The sequence below is a fragment of the Equus asinus genome, chromosome 10 (assembly GCF_041296235.1).
Source record: "Equus asinus isolate D_3611 breed Donkey chromosome 10, EquAss-T2T_v2, whole genome shotgun sequence".
NCBI lineage: Eukaryota > Metazoa > Chordata > Mammalia > Perissodactyla > Equidae > Equus > Equus asinus.
Genome location: NC_091799.1, coordinates 23,501,110 through 23,514,615, shown reverse-complemented (window position 1 = coordinate 23,514,615; position 13,506 = coordinate 23,501,110). Strand labels below are relative to the sequence as shown.

The 13,506-nt window shown below is 44.2% G+C and overlaps 1 protein-coding gene across 4 annotated transcripts in view; it reads right to left on the bottom strand.

Annotated features, from left to right (window-relative positions):
* The window catches only part of TTLL11 (tubulin tyrosine ligase like 11), a 228,725-nt gene that overhangs the window by 194,068 nt on the left and 21,151 nt on the right, over positions 1-13,506 (bottom strand). For 2 of the 4 annotated variants that reach the window (XM_044778860.2, XM_070518832.1), the window contains exon 1: positions 12,684-13,374. The exons of the other annotated variants lie outside the window; for them this stretch is intronic. The gene's annotated coding sequence lies outside the window, so the exon portion shown is untranslated. Of the gene's footprint in view, positions 1-12,683; positions 13,375-13,506 lie in introns of those variants that run through there. 4 annotated transcript variants of the gene reach the window in all.

The window sequence follows — 13,506 nt, the reverse complement described above, 5'->3', positions numbered from 1 at the left end:
GACTTACTAGACAAAAGAAGAGGGCTCTGCCCCCCTAAACTCATTTGCTCTTCTTGATCCCTAAAACCAGCCTGTAATCTCCCAGAGACATGCCACGGCCATGAGAGCCTCAAGTCATACCATCACATATTATTAGAAGAATTAATGCAATTGTACCAATAATTTCTATAATAATAAAAATTGTGGCAACTATTTATGGAGTTTATATTATGTGCTGCATACTTTACATGCGCTATCTCAATTCACTCTCACAACAGCATTATCAAGTAGGTAGATATACTGCAATTGCATTTTACAGAGGAAGAAATCAAGGCTCAGAGCAATCAGATAACTTGGTCTCTGGTAGTGTATCTAGTAAGTTGTGGAGCAAGGAACAGAACACAGCCCCATTAAGTCCTCAGTCCCCAGAGAACTAAGCCTAGGAGAAACGAGTGAGTTTCCTATAACAACCATGGAACTCCAGTGACAAGGGGGTGTATACTAAGCCTGATGTGTGTGGGAAGGAGCAGAGGGAGGACATGAGCAGGGGAGCTGTTCCCACCTGGGAGCTCTCCAGAGTGCTGAACTGCCTCTGACAAAAAACACCTGCATCTTCTGCTGAGTATCTCTGCCTATCCTAATCCTCACCTCCAGATTTCAGTGCCCCAAACAGCCACTAACGGGATAGAGCGAATGAGAATGGGGGTACATCTGGGAGAGAAGCAGTTAACTTTTAGAAGTACTGAGCTTGAGGGGACAATGGGACATCTAATTAGAACTATGAGATCACAAACACAGGAATGGGAGTGGAGAGAAGTCAAAGCAAGAAGTCCAAATTCGTGAGTCATAGAGGAGAGAACTAAAGAAAGGGTGAGCAAATAGAAAAAAGGTGAAAAACAGAAATTAGCCTTCCATAGGTGACATGATTCAACTTAATCAAGGCCATACTCCCTCTTACTTGAAGTAAAATGGCTCCAGAGAAATTTGAGGTGTCACTCAGGAAGACCCTGAGCCTCTCTTTGGCCTTTCAGACCACAGAATCCGAAGGCTTACAGGATGGGATATTTATAAACTAAACACATCTCTCCCCCTGCTGGTAAAAGAGATATTGGAAATGCACATTTATTCTTTGCTCCATCCCCACCTCTACCCTCCTACACACCTTACGTAAGAATAATTATATTCTTTTATTAACTGATTGATTAATTCAAGAGAACTTATTATGCACCAACTCAATGCCAGGCACTGGGGATTCAGAGAATAAGGCACAGTCCCTGTCTTTAGGATGTGAACCTGTAAATAAATCACAATGCAAAGTGGCAAACGCTCCAGAAGATGAGGAGCAAAGAGCTACGGGAGCATGAAGCAGGGTGTGAGTTCTTCTTCTGGGGAAAGGGGGTGGTCTGGTAGAAGCTTGAAAGATGAGCTGGGATTTGCCGAGCCCAGAAGCCAGGAAAGTGGTCTAGGCTGAAGGTGCCTCACGTGCAAAGTCATGGGAGCATGATTAGAAGTCTCTCCAGGGCAGGAACAGCATTTTAATCATCTCTGTATCCTGGGCAGGGAGCGGCAAGTAATAGATGCTGGAGGAATAAATGGCATGTAGTTCAGTGTGGTGGGAATAAGGAATGACTACAGGGTCTTGTAACGGAAAGGGAACTGAACGGAACCAGAATACATAAGCCTCAAAACAAATCTTAATGTGAAACTGCTCGGGCGGACAGCAGATGTGTGCAGGCTGTGGTCATCCATTTCTCCAGGCCAGGGTTTGGTAATAACTCTGCAGATGAACAAGGCAGCTGTGAGAAGGGAAATGGACGCCCTCGATGTGGACCAGTTCAGGAGTGATGGGCTAGTTCACAGCAGTAGGCCGCCCTGCTGTTTGGAATTCTAAAAGGAATTACCAGCAACAACAACCTGAATGCGGTGGGAGTGGGGGTGAGAGCGTACGGGTATCCTTATCAAATTTTGGAGTCTCCTTTTGTTTCTGATGTTGAGCTGTACTGTCAAGTTCCAAATCTCATTTTTCAAAGATCAACACAGTCAATAGCTGCGGCAAAAAGCCACTGCTCTCACTAGCTCCTTGAGATGAGAGTTGTTACTCCTCTACTAAGTATTTAAGCAATACCTTTTAATTTACTTAACGAACTCAGAACAAACTGATTGAGGACCCAGCTCAGCTGGCAATGACAGTGGCATTTCCCTGATGACCAGATAATTAGGCAATTGCATTAAGCGGATGTCACCCTGAGCAGCTGAAGTGGCCTATTAAGGCAAAGCCAGCCCACTCACGGCTTCCAGCCGCTTCCACAGCACACAGGTTTTTAAGCACTGTACCAGTTTAAACACCTCAGTATTTTCACAGTGTTACAAATCTGGTGCTTTCCTGGCGCATCCTGAAGAAGCTTGGCCAGTAAAGTCAGCTTTGGAAAAATCTGTATCCTATTGCAAATAATGATTAGTAGAAATATTATAGAATTAAGAATCAGGAGACCAACATTCTAGTCCTAATTAATTAGTTCATCCACTCAACAAACATTCATTGAGTGCCTATTATGTCCTAGCTACTGGGAGAGGTGCTGAGATGTAACGAAACCAGCATCACCACATTCGCTGAGTGTTCACTGTGTACCAGGCATGGTTCTAAGCACTTCATATGCAAAGTCACTTAACACTGCTAATGACTCCAGGAGTAAGTACTATTCAACCCATACCCATTTTACAGATGGGGAAATTGAGGCACAGCGAATAAAGTAACTTGCCTGAGTTTTTGACCTCATAAGTGGCAGAGCCAGGGCACAAATCCAGTCAGTTTGACTCCAGAGATCAGTAAGATGTAGCTGCAGACTCAGAGAAGCTCAGAGCTTCTTAGAGGCATACAGAGACATGTGTACTTACTGGCTCTACGACCCAGGGAAAAGCTTTTAATCTCCCTGTATTAGTTTTCCAACTATGCACAAAAAAATTAACACAAATCTAGTGGCTTCAGGCAAAGCCCATTTATTAGCTCACAGTTCCTTGAGTTCGGAAGTCCACCATGGCATAGCTCGGTTCTCTGCACAGGTTACCACAAGGCTGAAGTCAAGGTGTCACCAGGGTTGCGGGTCTCATGTGGGTTCAGGGTCATCTTCCATGCTCACTGTTTCACAGAATTCATCTCCTTGCAGCTGTAGGACTGAGGTCCTCATTTTCCTTCTAGCTGTGGGCCAGGCCACACTCAGCAACTCAAGACTGCTGGCAGTTCCTCGCCATAGTGACACCCATAGGCAGTTCATAATGTGGATGTTTGCTGTCTTCTAGACTAGTCGGAACACATCTGTCTGACTTCCTCTTCTGCAACCAGCCAGAGAAAACTCTGCTTTGAAAGGGTTCACCTGATTGGTTGAGGCCCACCCACACCTATCTTCCTTTTGGCATATAATGTAACATAATCATGGGAGTGACATGGCACCATACCCACAGCTCCCGCCCACACTCAAAGGGAGAGGATTATCCACGTGTGAAGGTCATTTTAGAATTCTGCTTACCACACTTTCTGAGTTTTCACTTTCCTGGTCTGAGGCTAGACTAGATGATAACAGTACTCTAGTTGCATAGTGATTTACAGTTTAATGAAGACTTTTTCACATATATTCTCTCACTTGAGGCTTACAATCGAGGGATTCAGGTGCTCTGGGAGCAAAGGTTAGCCTCAGTATCAGGAAGGGGAATTTAAGGGTCAGAGAAGGTAATCACCTTTTCCCTCCCATGCTGGAAGAGCTGGGAGAGCAGAGGTTAACTCAGGTCTTCCAATTCCAGCATCTGAGCTCCTTCCTCCAGCCGTGCCGCCAGACTGATCTGAGAAGACCCGATGCATTCTGAGGCCAGTGTCACAAGGAAGAGGAAAGAACACAGGCTTTGGAGTGAGACAGAACTGGGTTCAAATCCTAGTTTGCCCCTTATTAGCAATAGGTGTTGGGCAACTCATTTCCCCTGTCTGCGCATCCTCATCTTTAAAAATGGGCGGAGTTGGACTACATCTCTCCAAGGGCTCTTTCAGCCTCAAACCAGGACAAACCGCTTCCACTGCACTGTGGAAGATGATCAGCTCCATCTTTCCATTCTCTTGGCCTAGGGAGAACCCCATAACTATACCCTCTTCCAGGTATCCCTGTGGTTTGGGGGAAGATCTTCGTTTTATTAGAGTCCTAGGGCCGCCATAACAAATTACCACAAACAGGGTGGCTTAAAACAACAAAAACGTATTCTTTCATAGTGTGGAGGCCAGAAACCCGAAATCCAGGCATTGGCAGGGTTGGTTCCTGCTGAGGGCTCTGAGAGAAAATCCATTTCATGCCTCTCTTCTGTCAACCTTTGGCATTCCTTGACTTGTAGACCATCAGTCCAGTCCCTGCTTCTGTCTTCACATGGCCTTCACCTCTGTGTGTCTCTGTGTCTTCTCCTCTTTTGTGTTTTATAAGGACACTCATCATTGGATTTAGGCCCCACCCTTAATCCAGGATCATCTCATCTGGACATCCTTAATTTAATTACAGCTAAGACTCTATTTCCAAATAAGGTCATATTCACATATACCAGTTAGGACGTGGACATATCTTTCGAGGGGGACACAACTCAAACCACATCATAAATTGATTTATGTATCTCACAATTGATGGAATATAGATGCTTTCCAAATTTTCCTCATTACGAAGAACTCTGCAATAAACACCCTCATTGCATCTCTTTGTGCACATGGACAAGAATTTTTCTAAAAATGGAATTGTTTGGATCACAGAGTACACACATTTTCAACTCTGCTAGCTACTGCTAAATATTTTGCCAATCCAACGACGTGAAATGGTATCTCATCATTGTTTTACTTTGCATATTCATGATTACACTAGTGAGATTAAATTATTGTTTTCAAATGTTTATTGGACATTTGGGTTTCCTCTTTGAATATCTTTTCAAAAAAACTCTAAATAAATTGTTCTGTGTCGCGATTATTCAGAAGCTTTTCAAAAGTAAAGAGATGCTGATTGAGTAGAGGTGGGCTGGGACCTAGAAATCTGAATGCTAAAAAGCTTGCCAGGAGCCTGAGGCAAAGCCCCAGGGAAGGACCTCTGTCTTAAATGTAGTAACCGTCTTATTGGCGCTTGGTTGCTATGCCCTCAAGAGGGCACTGAGGGGCGCTATCTCATACAAAACCTTGATACTGTATTGATTAGAGGGGGTTGTTGGAGAGATGCCTATGACACATGGGCTCCTTTATGAAGGGCCCTCTCCGGAAATTTCTCCCAGTCTTTGGTGCTAGGAAAAGCTGCGCTTCGCTTAAGCAACATCTTTTATTTTATCTTAGAGGCAACACGACGTACAACTTGGTACATTTCTGTTTTTCCTTGGTACCAAGGAAACTCAGAGCCAAATCTGTGTCTCATCACAAAAACCACAAGATCTTAAGATCATGCATTTTAGATACTAACTTTTCCCTAATTTCATCTTATTGCACCATTTTTATTGTTCCTTTGCCCTGATTTTTTTTGCCTAAACTTTTAAAAAACTTATAACAATGTATGTATTTTTGAAAGCCACTTTACATACTTTTGGGGAATAAGATAGGCATAAATACATATAAAGATAATTTTAAATTTTACCTTGTGAAACTTAAGTGATAATATACAATTTATATGAGTTAAAGCCTTTCTTTCAAGACTGACCTATTTTCAGGATTCATCAACGATAGTATCAGTTCTACTATTGATGTTTAACTAGAAAAAATACTTCAAAGATGAACTATTCACAACATATCACTGAAAATGATTAACGCTAGAAAATGGGTCACATAAATTGGCTAGCTGTAGCCATTCAGGTGCAGAAAAGACAGAATTGGGTTTTACAATACAATACCATTTTTCTAAAAGACTGTCATTGAATTTTTAAAGGGTGCAAAAGCAATCACATTTAAGACCACCTATATTTAGTTTAGTGGCTTTAAAAGTGAAATTAATTTTCAAAAACTTTCACAAAATTAAAAAAAAAAGCAGTTTTAACTTCTTGGTTCCTGTGTTTCGTGAAACAATAGAAAAGCAGGCTAATGTTCACTTCACTGTTATTTCAATTCCTTCAGCAAGCCTCTCTGCGCACTGGATTGGATAGCCAATCAATTCATTCCAGTTTTCCCAGGACTGTCCAGGTTTTAGAAAGTCCAGTGCCATGGAAACCACCTCAGTCCCAGGGAAACCAGGACAGTTGGTCACTCTGGTGCTGGGGCATCTTCCATTTGCCAGTGTGTGGGCAGAAGGGCCTGTCAAAGCAAGTCCTTCTCTTTAAATCTGAATGGCGGTCATACATCCAAAAGTTATTCCTAACTGGGTGGGGAAACAAAATAAAATTCTGAATTTCGTTCGCCTAATATCAGCCCGGATTTCACAGTCAAATGATTAGAAGAAAGCTTCACAAGCCAATGTTCTTCTTCTTTTCTAAAGAATTCCAGAAAAAGAGATTCCATACAGCTACCTTTGAAATCCATTCTACCACCCATGATCTTTTTAAAATATTAAGTTCAAGCTATAATTATATCATTTTCATTCTCAGCACCAAACTGAATAAAGAAAATTTAAAGATATGTTATCCACAGGAGATCAGGTAAAATTATTAGAGACCTTGAAACGGGTCACCAGAACAAAGTTAAAAAGACCATTGGAGGACAGTCTTTGGACTTGGGGAGAAAAAAGAAAACTAAACTCTGAAACTTTAAGAATACTAGAAACTTTTTAGAATGGTGTGCCAAGCAAAGGGCCTTAAAGCCTTGGTTGTAATCTGCTCTGTTCACTACAATAATCATAAGTAAGTTCTCCAAAGGACGATAAAAACTAACATTTAGTAGATGCCTACTGTATGCCAGTTGCTCTCATGCTATTTCATTTAATCTCCCAATAGCCCTGTGGATAGATCGTGATCATCCACTTTTACAGATGAGGAAAACAAAGCCCAGAGTTCATTCACACTTCACCATGCTAGATGTTGGGTATGCAATAAGAAATGTGAAAGTCATAATAATAAAGCAATAAATAATGAATATTAGAGGCATAAATAATAAACATGAGAGTTATGGTTCCTGCTTTCACGGGGCTTGGAGTCTAGTGAGGCACAATAGACACTTAAAAGATTATTACAAAAATAATGACGAGGGCCAGCCCTGTGGCCAAGTGGTTAAAGTTCCATGCACTCTGCTTCGGCGGCCCAGGTTTGTGGGTTCTGAACCTGGCGCAGACCTACTCCACTCATCAGCCATGCTGTGGAGGCATCCCACATACAAAATAGAGGAAGACTGGCACAGATGTCAGCACAGGGCTAATCTTCCTCAAGCAAAAAAAGAGGAAGATTGGTAATAGATGTTAGCTCAGGGCATATTTTCCTAACCAAAAAAAAAAATGTAATAATAATAATGACAGGTGACCCAGCTTTGGGGAAAATCAGGCAACGTGCCCAAGAGCTGAAGAATAAGAAGACAAGGGAGGTGAGAGGGATGGGGAGAGAAAGGAAGACAATTTCCTGTTTCCAGGCAGAAGAAATGGCAGCAGAGGTCTGGAGATGGGGACATTGTTATGTGCCCAAGACAACACAGTTTCTGAGTGGGCAGATTGGGGTCAGAATCCTTTGCTTTCTGACTCCAGAATTCATGTTCTTTCCACGGCAATACAATGTGATCAGCTGTGCTTCAAATCTAGAGGATAGTCCACAAGGAGGACCTAACTCCCAGCGATGATGCTCAGTGTTCCCCAAGCTAGTCTGATCACAAGAATTGCCTGCCGGGGCTTGTTCAAAAAACAAAGATTCCCCAGGTCCCATTCCTACCGGGAAATCAAATTTTAACAAATGCCCCAGGTGATTCTTATGATCAGACAAGTTTGGGCAATGCTGAATTAAGGCTTCAGGAAACCTAAAACTCAACAGGCTGGGAATTTACTTAACTGCAACCTCCTAGACACTTTTAAGAACCAGGTGGAGCTCCTTGAAGTAATTTAGCCTTCCAAGGAGAAAAGGAATGGAAAACAAAATGGAAACCCTCTAGAGATCAATCAGCTAGCCAGTCAAATAAAAATGCTCCCCCTCCTTTCTTCCAGATTTCCTGTGGATTTTTACCATCTCCCATTCTGGATTAAGTAATGTCTTCTCAGTATAGATTATTTGACTGCTGTCAAAAAAAAAAAAACCATCCCCGCACCAGAAGGCTCGCAAACATGCTACGGATTGGGAGTCATCACTAATCAAGGAGCTGGGTGGAGTAAGCGAAGCAGCAAGATAATAAGAAACTAAAAGCCTTGACTTTCCTCTGGGAGAGTTTATGGATTTAGAACCTAAACACTTGGGTTCAAATCTCAGACCTACCACTTACTGGATGAAACACGGACCAGTTAATGAACCTCTCTGAGCCTCATTTTCCCCGCCTGCAAAGGAGGCTAATACTACCCCCTCCGCAGGGTTTTTGAGGAATGTGTGAGAGAATGGAGGTGGCAGCCTGATGCTATCAGGCCCTTAACAAATGTTTGTTAATAAATAATAACGGAAGAGTGAATGTATAGCCCAACAAGAGAAGGACTGTGCTAATATGGAACCAACAGTTAATAAAGATACATTAAATTAATAAAAAAGAGATTCACAGGCACAAAGCACTGATTCTAAGCTATGTTGTGGAAAAACAGGCCTTTCCCAGTATACAGTGGACTGAATTAGACTGTGGTTCTTGAAATATCTTGTTTTAAAATGTGAGGGAGGGAGGAGCTCTAATGTCTAATTTTTGTTCATAGGCGATAGATTTCCTGGGAGCTGAAGAACTGAACCCAGGTTCCAGAAATGAGAGCAGACTTCAAGTTGAGGTGATGCCAGCTCAAAGGCTGGAGAATTAGGAGAACAGAGTCGTGGGGGTGTAGGTCGTTAGTAATAACAATGCCATACAATTTAGAAAGTGCTTTAATGACTTTCCTTTGCTGAGAGATAGAAAACACACTAAGAGAAGTTTGATAAAGGGTGTACGGAGGACACTGGGGAAAGACGCCAAGCCAGAGTCCAGGGTCATACAGACAGCAATCCTGCCTGAGAACTGAGGGGTAGAAACATCCGAAAGTGGAACCCAGCAGAGCTGACAGTGTAGACTGGCCTATGTAGTCACTTGAGAGTTGCTGGATTAATGACGTAAGGTCTAAGCATGCCAGATACCGAGGTTGGGGCTGTTACAGACTCTCCTTCTCTACTAAACTCAGAAAAGCCACGGAATCTTTAATAACAGTCACTGCTAATCATCAGATGTACATGCAACAGGTAAAATTTATTTGACATTCGGGAAAGTTCTACTGAATCCCCTAATTAAGAACAAAAGAGGCCCACAGAGTGGTACAGTGATCAAGACTTGAGTTCAAATCTTGGTTCCCCATGACCTTGGGCAAGTAACTCAACCTCTGTGAACCCAACCCCTTCTTTGTCCAGAAAAGAGGAAAAATATTTTTCACCTCAAATGTTTGCAAGGATTAAATGAGACAATCTATGAAAAATACCTAACACAGAGAAAACATTCAACAGTGTGTGTTTCTCTGCCACTCAAAAACAAAACAAAAAAATGGAGTTTGTTTCTATTATGGTGAATCCAACTTCTTTAACGGGTGTGGGATTCAGAAAATTGGTGGACAACTTGTTTATGTGGGAAAATAAACTCTGAAGTGAAGAGCCAATTTGCATTGGTTTATAAATCTGCCAAATATTCTTGCTGTGGAATCTGGAATCCCAGGTATCATGGGAATAGAGAACAAGGGTCTGTATTAGCAAAGGTTTTAAAAATTAAAAAACAACATACTCTAGGGGCTGGCCCCGTGGCCGAGTGGTTAAGTTCGCGCGCTCCGCTGCAGGCGGCCCACTGTTTCGTTGGTTCGAATCCTGGGCGCGGACATGGCACTGCTCATCAAACCACACTGAGGCAGCGTCCCACATGCCACAACTAGAAGGACCCACAACTAAGAATATACAACTATGTACCAGGGGGCTTTGGGGAGAAAAAGGAAAAAAATAAAATCTCTAAAAAAAAAAAAACATACTCTACATCTGATCTTCTCATGACAAGCTGAGTCTCCAATTCCCAATCCTTTCTCTCCACAGCAGTTACTAGAGCAAAAACATTCCAAATTTTAAATCCTATCTTCTAAGAGAATTAATGCATGGTATGAATCCTAGATTTATCTTACAGATATTCTCGCACAAGTGCACAAAGACACATACACAAGAATGTGGTCATGGCAGCTTTATAGAGTGGTGACACCCTGTGAACAGCTAAATGCGTGTCAGCGGGGCACCAGCTAAGTGATGGTACCTTCATACTATGGAGTGTTCTGCAGCCATAAAAAAAGCAGTAAATCAATATATACTGATGTGAAACAATAGCTAAGTTATACTGTTAAATGAAGCGAAAGGTGAAGAATAGGGGCTGGCCTGTTGGCCAAGTGGTTAAATTCACCCGCTTCACTTCAGTGGCCTGGGGTCCACAGGTTCAGATCCTGGGCGTGGGGACCTGCGCACCACTCATCAAGTCACACTGTGGCAGCATCCCACATACAAAGTAGAAGAAGATTGGCACAGATGTTAGCTCAGGGACAATCTTCCCCACCAAAAAGGAAAAAAAAGTGGTGCAGAATAGAGTGTATCATATGATAGCACTGGGGAAATAAAAAGGGCTATTTATATATGCATGCTTGTATATGCATATTTCTGGAAACATATCAAGAAACTGCTAATGGTGGCTGCCTTTGAGGAAGGGAACTGAAGGTGGGATGAGGGAGAGACATATTTTTCAGTGTTTCTACTTTTACACTATGTAGATTTTTTGCCACGTGCACGTTATTAAATTTTTAGTTAATCAGTAAAATTGAGATACATGGTAATAATAAAGATAACAATGACTAGAGTAATAATAGTCATAATTTATTGGTTATAATTTACATAATCTCTTATGTACCACTGGGGCTTTCTTTAGTTCTCAATCATCCTTTATGTGGAGGTTACTATCCCCCATTATTCAGCTGAGGAAATTGAGGCTCAAAGAGGTTAAATAATTCATCCAAATCTACAAAGCTAGTAAGGAGCCGAGCCTGGATTTGAACCCGGTTTGGACAGACTCCAAATCCTGTACTTCAGCTATACTGCACTGTGGCAGAGACTGTAGGATGCTCACCAAAATCCATTTCCTCTTCTCCCTGGACACAGCACTAGACCATCTTTCCCAGTCTCCCTTGCAGCAACCAAGACCCTCTCCTTGACCACACTTTAGTCAGGCTCCTCTGAACTCTCGTCCAACTAGGCCTCCGCCATTGGGCTCCCGTGTTCTTCTTTGCATCATTCAGTTGTAGCAAGTATCCTGCTAAAGTCAACTTAGCAAGAATCCCCACCCTCAGTGTCTGATCAAATTCCCCATCCCCTACCCTTGGTATGTGCTCACCCTGGCCTGTCTTCAGCAAGAATCCCGTCAAATTGGTTTAGTCAGAATCCCCCTTACCCCTGACGTTTCCTCAGTGATTTTCCATCCACTGACCCCACCCTGCTCCTTGGCTAGAAATTCTAACTTGTCCATGCTGTATTTGGAACTAAGCCCAGTACTGTGCTGAGATCTCTTTTCCCCCATTGCGATAGCTCCTGAACAAAATCTCTTTTCACCACTACTGTCCAGCTCAGAACTCCTTTGACAAGAGTTAAGTGTGACCACGTGCCTGAGTTCCAGCCACTGGAATGTGGGCAGAAGTGATATGTGCCACTTCCAGGACTCACAGGAAAACCTGCTGTGTGTGCTCCTCCTCACTCTTTCCTCTACTGCTGCCTGGCTGTCGACGATGCAGAGCCCAGGGGATGGCAGAGCCACAGATGGAAGATCCTGAGTCCCTGAATGGTTCCCCACCAAACGAAATAACTCTGCCCGGGCCGCTGCAAGGGCGAGAGATAGACTGCCGTCACGTTGAGCCCTTACACGTTGGGTCTAGTTGTCACAACAGTTTGGCCTCGTCTAATGAATACACACAGCAAACAAAGAAAACAAAGACCAAGAAGAGCTGTGGGCTTTGAAACCACTTTGTGCTCAACCTACTATGAGTCAGGCTGGGGATCAGCGACAACTAAGATAGTCCCCACCTGTGCCGCGGGCAGACTCCCGGGTATGTGAGCCCCATCTCCCCAGGCCAAGTCAGAGATGTTTCAAAGCAAAGGGAGCAGAGCAAGTTCTCATTTGTTCACTACTAGTCAGCGAGGGTGTCTGGACAGAAGACAGGTGAGGCAGGGGGAGGGGGCAAGAACAGGGGTGGGGGTTATCACCCTCCCAGGTGAGGCAGGCGAGAGCCCCTGCTGGACGGCTCCAGAGAAGACCCAGCCGCGTGACCCCCAGACAGAAGCAGCCTTTCCAGGCAGAGACAGAAGTAGAGAGAGGAGAGCGATAGAACCGGCCTCTGTTCCTCACAGAATGCATCTCTGACCTCCTGCAGCTGAGGCCAGCGCTGGCGCGGGGTCTCACATTCTTCCGGTCACAACCCCTCCCTGAGCACCTACTCTAGGCTGGGCTCCAGAGAACCACACACACACACACACACACACACACACACACGGAACACTATCTCTGTCCTCAAACTGCTCAGCGTTTAGTGCCCCTAAACAAATTATCATCCTCCGTGAAAAGCAATATAAACACAGGGACATACCAAGTGCCAAGAGGACACAGAGGAAGAAGCTGGCCGCTTGTGCCGGGAGGGTGAGGCTTCACGGTGGAGCTCCGAAATGACCGGTTATTGAAGTAGGGCTCCAAGGTCAGCCGCCAGGGAGTTGGGGGAACAACAGCTATTCCAGGCTGCGAGGTCAGTGTGAGCAAAGGGTGGCAGCAGCAGACGAACCCAGGCTGCTAGGATGGAGTCTAAGTGGGCGTGGGGGAGTGTGAGGGGACAGCCCGGCAGGGGGAGGCTAACTGGGTAGCAGAGGAGATTCTAAGGATTCTAAGTGCTTTGCCAGGATGTGAGCAGGGACGGTGACTGTGAGAATATCCGCCCCACGGCCTGCCATCCCTCCAGGGGCACCTCATGCTTTGGCACTTACAGATGAGACCATCTTCCAACGTCTCCTTTTAAATGTGACACCTCAAGGGGAATCACAACTAATTCTCCATCAGCTTGCTCATTACTAACCAGAAAGGTCTCAGGATGGATTCAGATCTTCAGGAGGGCCAGACAGGTGTCTCTGAGGAGCAGAGTGTAGAGGAGGGGGAAGGAGAGACAAAGGGGAGAGTAACGAGAGGGTGGTAAACAGGCCAGTGACACTGCACGGGGCGGCGAGGACCTGCCAGCCTCATCCAGCTGCCATGTGTGGAGCTGCACCAGGACCGGGGACCAAGATATGAGCTCCTGCCTTGGGGGAGTGTGCAGTCTAAACTAGCGCAGGCTGCTGACCTCCACCCCGTTTGTCCTTTGCACAAAAATAAATCGTTGCTTGTCTCTTGGAGAGAACAGGTGCACAGGGGAGGCAGCGTGACGC